This window comes from Rhopalosiphum padi, chromosome 2 (assembly GCF_020882245.1).
Source record: "Rhopalosiphum padi isolate XX-2018 chromosome 2, ASM2088224v1, whole genome shotgun sequence".
Classification (NCBI taxonomy): Eukaryota; Metazoa; Arthropoda; class Insecta; order Hemiptera; family Aphididae; genus Rhopalosiphum; species Rhopalosiphum padi.
The window spans coordinates 15,594,772-15,608,479 of NC_083598.1; the positions used below are offsets into that span (position 1 = coordinate 15,594,772).

The 13,708-nt window shown below is 27.1% G+C and overlaps 1 protein-coding gene and 1 long non-coding RNA gene across 3 annotated transcripts in view; both read left to right on the forward strand.

The window, feature by feature from the left end:
- Window positions 1-13,708, forward strand: part of LOC132923049 (uncharacterized) — a 225,397-nt gene that overhangs the window by 24,660 nt on the left and 187,029 nt on the right. The gene's annotated exons all lie outside the window — the stretch shown is intronic.
- Window positions 1-13,708, forward strand: part of LOC132921810 (uncharacterized) — a 32,097-nt gene that overhangs the window by 9,284 nt on the left and 9,105 nt on the right. The window contains exons 1-2 of one of the 2 annotated variants that reach the window (XR_009660956.1): window positions 6,539-6,614; window positions 7,198-7,408. The exons of the other annotated variant lie outside the window; for it this stretch is intronic. This is a non-coding gene — a long non-coding RNA (uncharacterized LOC132921810). Of the gene's footprint in view, window positions 1-6,538; window positions 6,615-7,197; window positions 7,409-13,708 lie in introns of those variants that run through there. 2 annotated transcript variants of the gene reach the window in all.

Here is a 13,708-nt window from a genome sequence, read left to right on the forward strand (position 1 = left end):
TAAAATCCCGCAACATTAAACCCGGGTAACAAAGGTATACTGATATATTTCATTTATGTATATTTACTCGTATATATTCATGTATTCGATCGTTAAAAACCCATTTGTGTTGGCGTCCTGTGTGTGACGTTAAATAACATAGGATAGGGTTCATTAGAATGACCATTTTTATGTGGCTGTTGTTATATTGAGAAACATAATCATTATTGTGGCGTGGTGGCATACGTACGGTGTCTAAAGATCGCACGAACACCGTCTAAGTACACGCAAATTCATCGGACGAGTAAAAACGTTTATTTTCAATTCTTTAAACGTCGAGTCCTGGATAAACAAAGCCACGACGTTCGCCGGCAACGGATGAACGCCACAGTCCAAAGACAGAACAGAACAAACTTTGCCGTGCCCTCTGCAATGATTGTATTTAAGTATATTATATTCGTGCGATGTTTACGCAGTCATAAATCAGGCATCCATTGTTCCGCACCCGAAATCCCTTTTTAATAAATATATCGCAATCCCGAAGATACGTCGTTCATTGTGAAATTCGATGTAGAATCATATTTTTATTGTGCCCTTATCATAGACGTTTTCGTTATTTTCTTTCATTTCTCTCGTTTAATCCTATTTGTATTCGGATCGAAAATCATTTCACCGCGCATGACTGTATATTAAACAATAAAATGTATGTTTCACACACATTTATCACGACGTCGACGGCGTGTCTGGTATGGACGCGGTACCTATAGTATTTAAGAAAAATAGTGACTATTCGATGAAAATATTGCAATAGATAGGTGTATAATATATAAACGGTATTATATGGTGTATATTTAATATTTTGTGCAAACACGATAATAAAATATGTTACACCCGTGGCAATATTTTAGACGTAGCGAAGGGCGAGACAAAAGAGAGGCCGTTGAAATGTTACTGACGCTTAAACGATTGTGTATCGAAATAATCAGTTATAAGTTATAACTATAATAATACGACAGTAATAATATATTATTATTACAATTAATTACTTTTTAATGAGTTTGCAATGCTACGGTTGCTTATGACTTATAATAATTAATATTGCTGTATACTATTTTATATTATTATTCACTTAACGAGTCCAACAACTGTTGAGCATCTCCATTTTATGGATTGAGACTTAATAGTTTATTATTGATTATTGAACAATCCAGATGTATCATAGTCATGTTTACAAACACATGTACACAAACATAAACTATTAAATAAGATATTTCCACGTTTAATTGTTTATAGTATAATATGTAATACATTTATGTTATAATTATTATAATAATATATGCTAATTTTAGATGTTTAATTATATTCATGGCGTAAAAGTTACTAATGCAAATCTTAATTTAAAAAATCATATTTTTCATTATCTAATTATTTTTAACTCATATGAGATTTTTGCGTGAAACAATATCGTAACACGATATTTAACTGTAAGTACAACTATAATTCGTGGATACCTTATTTCTAATTATCTATATTCACTATGAAATAATACAAGAAAACAAAATTAAATGTATTGAATTTGTATTTTTGACAATGAAATTTATTTATTTTTAACATATAATTCTATGATAATATTATAATTATTATTTATATTAATGAACATTAGAGGATATTTTGTAAATAATAATGGTTTTAACTTAAACAATTATAGCTGTGTATAAGTTCAAAAATTTTAAGTTTCTAAAATGAAAAAAAAATGTTGGCTTTATAAAATTGTATTTAAAACATTTTATGTTAAAAACATATTTAATGTTATAAACGTATAACTAATACTGCACTAGAATTTTTGAAAATATTTCTTATTATTTCTGACATTAATGTATTTATTTTGTAATGCTGATTATAATTTTATTTTATACTGCATAATATAGGGAGATTAAATCCTGAAAAAAAAATATATAATTCTCATTCTTTGGTAGGTACAACGGAGAAATGAAGTCATATATTTTTTTAAGTCATCAGTATATACATTGTTGTACTCATTGAAATTCGTTCCCTTGTGTCTGTGTTCAATATGTTATTATTTCCACGTTAATACTGTAATACAAAGCCTCTATAATGTATAGTGATTATATACAATAATCCTGCATTAATCTATGCGTGTTCTATATAAATTATTATAAGATTAAATATTATTTTGGGTAGATTATAATATGTATTGTAGTATTTTACCTAATAGAATATAGATTTTGAGATAGTTATTGATTATATGCGTAGTTATGTGTACCTATACAATCGGCTATACTATAGGTATATTATTGCAGTCTTGGGTACATTTGTGGTTTAATTTAAATTTTAACAAACCCCCCTATAAATTGACTCTTAACATTTAGCATATATCAGGTACACATACAATTTGTAAAATATATTTATTATAAGTTTGAATTGAATTATATATGAATATTATAAAATACACCAACTGTCTAACTATAACAGTCCATATCACTTAGTAAAAGGTTGTGAATACTACCGTGCATACTAATAATATAACTTTTACGATTGAAATGTATTGGTTCAAACTTCAAACTATCGATTTTTTTTTTATCCTTTCCAATAAACTTTGTTTATTTTAAAAGATCATTTCGTATATACAAAAAAAAATATATAATATATATTATGATACATTACAGGCTGGTATACGTAATGCAAGCATAGGATAACCAGACCTTTGTTCAATTTCCAAAAAAAATATTGACAACCTTTCCGTTAATGCGCTAATACTATTTTTGGACATTTCACCCTCCAGCAACAACAAAATAATAATAAAAACGTATATTTTGGGCGGTTTTCGAAAATTTGACACAAATCCGCCATTTAGCACAAAAGCCGGCACGCTGTTAATCGGATATAGGCCTATTATACTCCCCCGGGTGCTATTATAATGGCATTATATACGTTATTGTTAATACGATATCGACGCTTTTGTTTGTCACACACTAGTAAGATATCAAAGACACTGCGATAGTTATAATAGCCATATAATATTAATATTGTGTGAATACTGAGTAACTCGTACATATATTTCATTTTTATTACATACATAATATAATATAATATATGTTTTTTTTATAAATATCAATTTAATTGTAATGTAAGTTAACTGTGAGGTCTTTCTCTTCTTAAATACATTATATGATTAACTGTTTATTATTGCAACTGACAATTTAATAAACAATAGTATAACTAATATTTAAAATAATAATAAAAATGAGTTAAATTTGTTTACATAATCTGATAACAATACACACGGATATGTATTAATAACGGTTTTAATCATTATTTTATTAGTCATCACTCATCGACGTTGCTTGACGTTATCGCTCAATACTTTAAAAAAAACTATGGGGAAATAATCATGACGATGGTTAATGACAAACGGATGTATGAATAACATTTGATGTTTGAAAATGATAATGACTGCAGGCAACTGCTCATAAAGCTCATATTTTATCGTATTATGGAAATTTTATAGATTCTAAAATATCCATGGATATAATTATAACTAAATTCAATGAACCAATTATTATTACTTAAATAAATAAAATAGCTATATATTGAGTCGGAAAATGTACAATCAACAATAATATCGGTAGTGATTCCGGTTTAGGTTCATAAGAAAATAGATTAAGTTTTTCGATAAAATCCCGTTTCCAATATTTTCAAAAGACTTCAGTTAAAGTACACATTATGGTGTATTCATATTTTAACTGTTTAACAAATGTTAGTTAAAACAAATAAGTTATGATTTTATGAAAGTTATACAAGACTACTGTTCTCAACAAATTAATTTAAATTGTTTATTATTTTAAGAAGATTATTGTAAAACTATTTGTTAAAATGTGTTATTAAAGTATTTCATAAGGTTAATAAAAGGTACTTTTATTTTGGTTTTTGAATATTAACCGAAGATTTAACAACACTCAGATTTCGACATACATTTAAATACTCAACCGCATAAATATTTTATAGAAGATTTAAATTAAAGCTCTGATTTCATACAAATTAATTTAATACGCACCTAAGGGCTAAACGGTTTCAATAACTCTACTGGAAAATCCTATTAGACATATTTGAAATGGAATTGATTCAGGGACCTTTAAAATTCAAATTATACCACATATCATCGCAACTGTGATTTCTTGATCAAATCTTTTGGAACTGTATCTTTTCTTTTTTTTCTTTTTACTATTTACTGATTTATAATTATTTAACTAATCGTATAAGTTGTAAATAATTTCAACAAAAAAATATATAGATATAATATTTACATATATGTACATTACAAATCAACATAGTATAATGTCGTATACATTTTGTTTATTAGGTATGTGTATTGAGTTATCAATTACTATTTTATATAAATTAATTAACAAACATTATTCAAAGACAATTATTATTGTTGAAATTTAATAGAAAGTATGAAATATTTTAACTTTTCATGGTTATTTTATTAATTACACAGAGAACTTATTTGGCAGTGTACCCAGAGCCGTGCCGTTAAGATTTGGCGCCCAGGGCAAAATTAAAATTTTCGTCCCCTATTTTATTTATCATTATGCATTTCAATTTTTTTAGCGCCCCTTTAAACCATGCCCCCTAAGCCCCCCTACGGCACGGCTCTGAGTGTACATATAGTATTTTAGGACAGTATTCACATGATTCCATGTTTTACGTATTTTATTTGAACTTCAAATCCAAATGAATATTGTAGTTATTATTGCATTTATTATCCACACTCCACACGGCACACATCATTCAATTGAAAACAGTGGAAAAGCAAGTCTACTAGGGTTATATAATATTATAATATCGAGTAAACGTATAATTTTACACAAAAGTAAATAAATTATTAAATTGATTCATGACAAGTGGTTTGGTCGCGTAATGTATGTTTTGAACATTTGTAAGTTCTTGCACCACATGACTAAATAGTGAGCAATCTATTATTTGTTTTAATAATATTATAACAGTCAATTGGGTTTTAATTTTTTGTACAGCTTAAAGTGATTAAAGTGATTAAAGCTTAAAACTTTTTAAATGGATCAAAAACTGTTGTATTTGTCTTATTGATAGACGATAGTATCATAGTGATAATAGCTGTGGTATATTATTATGTTGTATTGTTGTATTAAAATACTAATAAAATGTCTAATAAAATGATTAATTACTCGAATCTTTATTGTAATGAATACAATGATTTCAAAGAGATTAAATGGGTACCTACTCATATATGGCAACAATGATAATAGTAACATGCACTTTTAACACATTATTTAATATATTGTTTATGAATACTTGATTATGTAGAAGGATTTAAATATAAATAAAACCCAATAAAACAAATATGTTTAAAAATCTCAACTAATAAATTTATTGAATTTTCACTTATTTAAAGTTTTAGAATGGTAAATTATGTTAATAAACCTACCAAAGAAACAAAGTGCAAAAAGAATTCTGATGATAATCATATGTTTATACCAATAATCATAATGTGTTCATAATATTATTTATGAAATGTGACTTTGATATTATTTGGTATTATGAACTAGAAAAACATGATAACTATTATTGTAATTCATAATAAATTGTGATGCCTTTTAAATAATCTAATATAACATGTACAATCTTACACCATAAAACAGTCTTGATAACATTGTTAACTTTAATACACATTCTAAAACAGTAAAACACATTTAAAGTAATAATTAGTTTTTTTTATTAACAAAAATGTTTATATCTTGAAAAACATATAGATTAAATGTAAATCCTACAATTGTAAAGCCTATGTAGAAAATGGAATTTATAGACTGAAGTTAATTAGGTAATATCTTGCTAGAGGAAATATTTTAAACTTTTTTTATTTATTCTAAAAGAAGTCGGAACCAAGAAAGAAAAATTTTTTTTTTAATTGTGTCAAATAGTAGAAAGCACAGGAAAATTGACTAATAGATGATGGAAGTCACTTGTATAATCACCGTAGTTGTAGAAAGTACAGTGGGCCGGAAGGAGCTGTTATTTGCACCAATTTGAAATTATTAATTTAGTATTGTATTGTATTATGATAAATTATGCATAAAAATAATCAAAATAAAAAATGCAAATCCTTATAAACAATAGAATTTCGAGTGACAATAATTTTTAAACTAAATTTAGTATTATGTACATAATATTAAGCTTGTTAAACCACAAATTGAAAATTATAAAAAAAGAAAAACTACAAATTTTAAAATATTTAATGAGATAAGTGCTTCTAACAAACATATTATTTAAAGTGTTTTACAACTATAATTCGGCGTCACTGTGATCGTTCCTACAATTAAAGATTCGACACGATGATGTCTGAACTGAATTTACACGTGTTCTGTAGTCTTTTATAAGTTATTTCTGTGTACAATGTACCTAGAACACGGGTCCAATCTCGGATCGTCCAGATCAAGTGGGTATTGTACACGTGTCGAGTGCTACCGCCGCCGTTCACGTAAACTACCTATACCGAAATGAATCATTATTGTTATTATCATCAACAACATCGTCGTCGTCGTCGCGTTCATTCATCGCGAGTTCAAGACGGCCGGCAGGTAGATATATAGTATTATATATATAGGTAATGGGTATAATAATATAATACGGATGGGTATAGTAGACGGCACATATTATAATAATATATACGAGAAATTTTCCACGCAATAAGTCACGCGGGGGACGGGCAAAAGAAGTATCCGCCGCAGCCGACCTTTATTTATTTCTTTTATTACACACAACACATTCGCAATTCGCTGCTGCTGCTATTATACGTATACATATTATATTATATGGACGGTAAATCTCAGTGTTTGACTTCACCCGGACAATCGCGCCGACGTCGACTTCAAGATGCCTTAAATATCACACACACACACATACACACATACATACACACACACACACACGCGCGTGTCTTTGCTTGATCATTAGCCACACTTAACATATACGTAAACGCGTCTGTTTGTGTGCGAGAGTGTGCGCGCGAGCTGGCGCATCTGTCGAAAATACGAAATTTCCAAGCGCATTCGCTCGTCTCGTGTGTATTATAATAATAAGTCGGTGTATAGTGCGAATATGTGTGTAGTTACCCATTGTGTACACTATTGTGTTATTTAATCTATACTGTTATGTATATAGCTACACCGGTATTTGTCGCACTCGAGTGCATCCCCCCCCTCTCCTCCAACCCCTCGGCCAGGACGGGACACCACCAGGACTTCGTGCGAAGAGACGAACCGGTGTGGCGGCGGTGGAGTAAACGCGTCTACCGGGGACGCGTCATTTCACGGCTATTTAACCCCGAACGGCATACCGAACACGACGACGACACCGGACAATATGCATAGAGGTAGGTAGGTACCGTGCCACCGCGACCAGTATTATAGTCGTTCATTATGGTAGTTCGTTTTTTGCCCGCGACAATATATTATTATTATTATTATTATTATTTTATTATTATCGAAGAACGAGCGGAAAAATACGCTACAGTATAACTCATTGTACACGAGAATACAAGACTATATATTATTATGTATAATAAAATAATAATCGCTATTTTTTTTCTTTATTATTGAAAAAAAAAACATAATATATTATATACCCTATTGGGTTTGCACGTGCTGGGTGTTAAAACGAGAAAAAAAAATGATTATAAAAAAAAAATACAAATAATAATAACGCTATATTTTTTCACTCTGTGTATAGGTACATCCACCCCTTCGGCGTGAGTAGTTTTTTTTCTTTTGGTACATTACTCGCCTGGAGTATACAATATGTATATATATATATATAATATAGGCCGTCACCCGATGTTGACAGTTTGTGGATTTTTTTTTCGTTGAATTTACTAAAAGAAGTGGTAAAATTTCAGCAACGTATTGTTGTGTGGTAAAAAGAATTAAGTACACAAAGCGTTACATTCATACTTAGCATACATTTTTTGCTAAGTTACATTGGAATCTTAGTTTTATTTTTCATCTAATTAAATATTATAAATCGTTTTCAAAATGTATAAGATTTTTGCTAATTACCTATATTCTTAGGGCCTAATGTCAGTTACTTACGTCAGACACTCAGATTAAGTGCTGAAAGTTCCGTAGGTGCTGTGTTTGGTGACCGTCAAAAGTATTACCGATACGATGACGTTTTATGTGTTATCAAGCACATTACACGTGTTTTTAAAAATATAATAGAAAGTATAAGAACATTTAATCGCGAAGTTTTAGAAAAATAAATACTCAACAATTTCTGAAATGTAATTACTAAACGTGTTATACTAACGAGTCAAGTATCTATGAATTTGTGTACGAATTCATAGCAAAATAATGGACTAATGGGCCTTCTCACTCGATACTAAATCTTGTTAGAAATAAAACAATGTTGAATAATTATTATTGATTTTTGACACAATTACAGTTATATACTTTGGGTTGCTTTTGATGTAGCCTTAAGCCCTTAACAATCAACAGAGGTGTGATTCATGGAATTACTGAAAAATCAAACATTTTGAAAAACGGTGCGTCGATATTTTCGATAATGATCATTAGTATAATAATATATATTACAAACGCTGGACGACATACAACACCCTATTCGTTATTAAACGGCCGCTAAACATAATATATAAAAATACATTCAATAATAACTAAGAATCAAAAATTAAAGTCGTCAGATAATTAAAATGTAAACATACGAATAATAATCTTTATTACGGAAAAATAAATTCTAATTTAAAATAAAATGAAACAAAATATAAGTTATTTTTATTATTAAGAATAAATATAATAATAATATGCGCATTTTATTTTTAACACTAATTATTCCGGATTACATGAACAATCACTAAACATATTTTAATGAATCAACAGAGAGGTAATAATCTCTTAAATATGATTTAGTGGCCCATTACATTTTAATATATTATTGAAATATTAAATTAATTATTTTTTCATGCAACCCGGCACTAGTGTCTTAGTAATATATAATCAATTCAGCATACTTATAATCATTATTATATCTAAAAATAATAGTTATAATAAACTCCAATAACGCATCATATTAAAACTGGATTATATACATATTATCAAGCTAAATCAAAACTAAAGATGTTCTTTTATTTATCGGGAATAGCATTTTCAGTTTTTAACGGTAAAAATGTATTCTGTTAACAAAATAAAATACGTGAATAATTCACAAAATCAAATAAATGTATAAACATGGATATTGTATAAAAAATAAAGTTAGACTGATGATGATTTTTTTTTTTTTTTGTCAAGTTTTGTCAAAAAAATTACATATTTCAACAGTCAACACAAAATACAAATATGATCTTAAAAATCGTACCTGTCTTCTACGTGGATTAAAATTAAGAATAATGATGCCATTATAACTTGGTTGAATAGCAATAATATAACAAAAGATCTTCCAATTTATTATTTGTCCCTGACCTTAATGTTGGCATATGCCAACAATATATTGTTTTATTGTTATCTATCCAAAGTGTTTACGTTTAATCTAATGAAAACCCTAATATACACCGTAATATTTTATCTATTTTATTTTTGTTTCTCTTAAATTTTAAAAATAATTAATAATTATATAAAAATAAGAGATCACTAATTATCAAAATTTAAGGTTAAACTAAGCTAACTTTTTTACCTAATATTATAAGTTAAAGTCAAATAAAAATGATTAACATAATAATATGTATATTATATTATATATTTTATAATTTGTATCGTTGTTCTGTTTTTATAATATCTATTTAAAAGTCATGGGTAATAGTTATATCATAAAACATTGTTTTCTAATTTCAAATGCAGTTTCAACTAATAGTTCTCTGTAAAATAAAACAGTAAGTTATGACCTATAGTTAAGTTATTAGTACAGGATACCTGACACGATTTGACTCAATTAAATATAATTCCCATGAATTCAATGTAATATAATATTATATTTTTGTTTTAGTTTATAGTATTTTAACTATATCTTTAAAAAAGGAGGGATATAGGTGTATGGTGTATCTCATCATTGAGTAAGTCAAATATAATGTACGTGTTCAATTTGAATTTAATGATAAATTTCTGAATACGAAAAACGTTTATGAGCAAAAACGGTCTGTCGGCGCCTATATTACTAAACGTCATATTTTATAATATATTTATATTACTATTAAGCAATTTATTTTATAATTATAGAATATTAGTATTTAGTAGTTAGTACAACAGTAGGTTGAATTAATTTTTGTCAAAAAAAATTAAATTTGTTATAGTATTAATATAAAATTTAGTAATTTTAGTATATATTTTATACTTTAACTTTATAATTTTTGATTCAAGTATGAATTGCTTACTGTATAATGGTATGAATAGGAAATATTAAAAAATTAATAAATATTTTTTTTTATAATATTTACAAAATATAATTACGTATAATATACGTAAAAATTTCAAGTTCTCACAAACAATATTTTTGAATAACAACAAAATAACTAAATTATTATTCTTCGTTTAAATATATAAATTTGTACAAATTTAAATTTAAAATGTTTTGATAATTTGGTTTTAGTATAAACTACTTATGAGGAACCTTTTAAATGTTTAAGTCTGAGAAATTAAACAATTTATACATTTTTAACTCCAAATAGTTTTCAAATGTTCGTTATATTTACGATGTTCATAAAAATTCTAACTTCAAATATCCATATAAAATTTTTATTGATTCACATTCAATTTATTTTTATATTATTTGAATAAATAATTTTCATCATTAAATTTTCTGGTATTTCGAATGAGTAACATTTTTTATCAACGTTTATCAAAAATACTAAAATATCGAAAATATTTATAAATAGCTCAAATACCTAGGATTTATTTTGAAAATTATACTGTTTATAGAAAATAGTAATATACAATTTTTTATGAAAGTCTAAAGTAGTTTTTGTCATTTTATTTTGAATTATCTATAGCAAAATAAAGAAATTTATTATGTCAAAAACTATGTTGCGTATAAATTACCGTTTTTCCTTCATTTAATTTTTTTTGTTTTTTTCTGGGAAAAGTTGGGAATTATTAATTTTGATAAAGAATTCAAACTAGATCCAATTTTTTACTATAAATAATTCTATAATTTAAACATTGAAGCATTTTTTCTACATTCTACTTCAACTATATGTACTACACACACAAAAAAAAACACAAATCATTGTAAAATCAATATATTCATGGCTCCGTTTAGAATTCAAAATATTAGTTGTTTTAAGGTTCCAATAAATTTAAACAGAATGCTAAAGAACCAGATGAGAAGAACTTAAATTATAAAACATGCTTTCAATTTTAAATCGTATAACATTTTTATTTGTTCTAACAAATAATATAAACATTTTTATATTTCTAACCGTATTTCATAGCTATGAATAATCAAAACAAAATGTATTAGGTAACTTTTAACATTTTAAAATACTTACACGTCACGGAATAACGTAATAGTCGTAATACATTAAAAATTCATACTGAATATGTAAACGACAATTTATTTTATGAATTCAATGTGGGCATTGTTAATAAATATATCTTTTATTAGTTTTCTATATTGTAGAATACTTACACACTTCAATGAATCCGGTAAATACTTAAATCCCAACGAATGTTTTGTTAAATTTTTTTTTTTAAAAAAATACCTCAAGTGTCTTGGTATTTTTAAGATTGATGAGTTTGTAACCATTATATTGTTGTAGAAGTAGCTATAGATATTATTATAATGATTTCTCCAGAGTGCGTGCCAACGGTCCTCCCCGCACTTACGAGTTTCGATCATTGAGGGTGTGCTTTACAATATCACATTATCAGCTATACATACAGAGGGGCAATGTAAAAAAAAAATTGACAAAAAAATCATCGGACCGTGTTAATGATTGTCGTTAACAAGATTGCGGTAATGTACCGAGCAGCTGTACGGAGAGTGGGCGGATCCGATACTCAATCGATCACCGGCATTAGCGATTCTGAAAAATTGCCATCGAATTCAGTTGGTTTTATTATTATACAGGGTTTTTATTATTATTATTGTATTTTGACTTGCCAGTCTCCAAGTACCTATTTGGAATATTATATAGCTGGCTCATTCATAAGACTACCACTGGACCGTGAACCGTGTTAAACACGTGTATACTGTGTTGCACTGTTGTATGTGTGAGCGTGTGTGTGTGCGTGCGTGTTACAGACACTCTGATCTTTATGGTATTTTACCATGTTAAATTGACGAATGCTAAGGGTCTTGGTGTTCATATTGACGTTCAGCTTGCTTTTAAATTATGCATATGCTTCTCCGGTGGTCTTTTATAAGTTTTCTTGAACTATTAGATTCGTAAATGATTTTAAAGTTATACGGCTAACTGTTTAAGTGATACATAAACTATGTTTTTGTGTAGGATGTCTGGTTTTGGAACGACTGAAAACTTAAAAGACAGCTTCAACAACAAATTAATTTCTTTACTTTCGAAAAATTCTTGGAAATGTAAAACTTTAAACTCCATAATACTTATAAAATGGACATTTTGTTTGTATAAATCAAAATTAATTGTAACTTTCAAACTAATATTATATAATGTAAAATTAGATACATCTATACAATAATAAGGAATGAAACTTAAAACAAAGCAAGATTTTTGTATTAAAATTTTCGTCTGTACCTATTTCAATATAAGTTTTATATGTCAAAATTGTCAGATAATAAAATTGTAATTCTATTGTTGTGTCCATCTTGTTGTAACGAAACCTTTATGTTCAGTAAAATAAAACGCTACCAATAAGTTATACCTCAAAATTAAAATCGCAAATATAAATATACAGTATTATACATTTATATATTAAATAACACATACTTAACTACAAACATTTTCTATCCAAGAATAATAAATATATGAGTTACTTTGATTAAAAATATATATTTAAAATGGAATATACCATTAACACAAAATATAAAGAGTTCGTAAAAAATAATGCATTTACAAATTAGTAACAATTATATGATTGCTATTTGAAACTATTTTTCTATGATTTAATAAAAGTTATAAATACTTGTTATTTTTGAGCGTGCATTTGTATGCAGTTAAATTTTATTTTAGTTACCCGTATTATTGGCTAAGGAAGTACAAAATGTATCGTGTGGTATAAAGATTGAAAATATGTATTTTTTTCAGCGCATATTTTTGCATATTTTGATCTTTTGATGTTTTATACTTTTATGGATATATTATTTTAGATTTGAATTGCATATTTCATCTTTTATTACAAATCTAGGTGTTTTCTAGCCATTTCAAAAGAAATTTAAGAATAATTATTGTCAATTTAAAAAAAAGGTAAGCAAGTGGGTACTGCTTTGCTGTAGATTAGGTGACACATAGGTGTGTTAAATTTGATTTCAATGATAAATTATTGTATATGAAAAAAGATTCTGAGTGGAAACAGTCTGTCAGCCTATATCAGCAAGTATATTTCAAAAAATTGTTTTTTGATATAGCTATTAGTCATTTATTTTACTTTTAGTATTACGGTAGTTGGTATAATATTTTCTAAAAACATTGCATTTATTGATTTTTAACTATAAAATAGTTTGAAATTTTTTACAATCTTAATGAATTTCGTCAAAG